The sequence below is a fragment of the Propithecus coquereli genome, unplaced genomic scaffold, assembly GCF_000956105.1.
Source record: "Propithecus coquereli isolate 6110/MARCELLA unplaced genomic scaffold, Pcoq_1.0 Scaffold125, whole genome shotgun sequence".
Classification (NCBI taxonomy): domain Eukaryota; kingdom Metazoa; phylum Chordata; class Mammalia; order Primates; family Indriidae; genus Propithecus; species Propithecus coquereli.
In genome coordinates, this window is record NW_012136636.1 from 9,450,825 (window position 1) to 9,451,792 (window position 968).

The window sequence follows — 968 nt, forward strand, 5'->3', positions numbered from 1 at the left end:
TGGTAACTGCACAGTACAAAAATTCTTTTTAAAAAATTACCCCAGCATGGTGGTGCGTGCCTGTAGTCCTAGCCACTTGGGAGGTTGAGGTGGGAGGATCACCTGAGCCCAGGTGTTTGAGGTTGCAGTAAGCTATGACTGTGCCACTGTATTCCGACCTGGGTGACAGACCAAGATCCTGTCTCTAACAAAAGAAAAGGGAAAAAAGAGAGGGAAGTAAGAAAAGGAATGAAGGAAGGAAGGGAAGGAATGAAAAAAGGAAGGAAGGAAGGAAAGGGAAGGGAAGGAAGGAAGGAAGGAAGGGTGGGAGGAAGGAAATGCTACAGAGACCATATACAGCCCGCAGCCTATAAAACCTAAAACACAGGTAGTCCTAGCTTCACACAGTACTGGGTTAACTGAAATTCTATAGAGCAATCATTAGTCATTAGGGAAATAGGGAAAAACTCCAATGTGATATCATTATACACCCACTAAAAAGGCTAAAGTGAAAAAGACAATGTGAAGTGTTGAAAGCAGTTAGAGGAAGCAGAATTTTCATACACTGCCAGTACAAGTGTAAATTGACACAATCAATATGAAAGACTTTTCAGTAGTGTATACCACAAAAACACATCTACATGCCCTATAACAGTCATTTCACTAGAAGGGACACAACAGAAATGTATACATACATTCACCAAAACACTGAGAAAAGTGTTTATAGCAGCCCTATTGGTATTAGCCAAAAACTATGTGGAGTACTTATACAGCATGAGAATGAACAAACTACTGCTACATAACTCACGTAAATCTTACAAATAAAATATTGAGGCCGGGCGCGGTGGCTCACGCCTGTAATCCTAGCTCTCTGGGAGGCCGAGGAGGGCGGATTGTTTGAGCTCAGGAGATCGAAACCAGCCCGAGCAAGAGCGAGACCCTGTCTCTACTAAAAATAGAAAGAAATTAATCGGACAACTAAAAATATA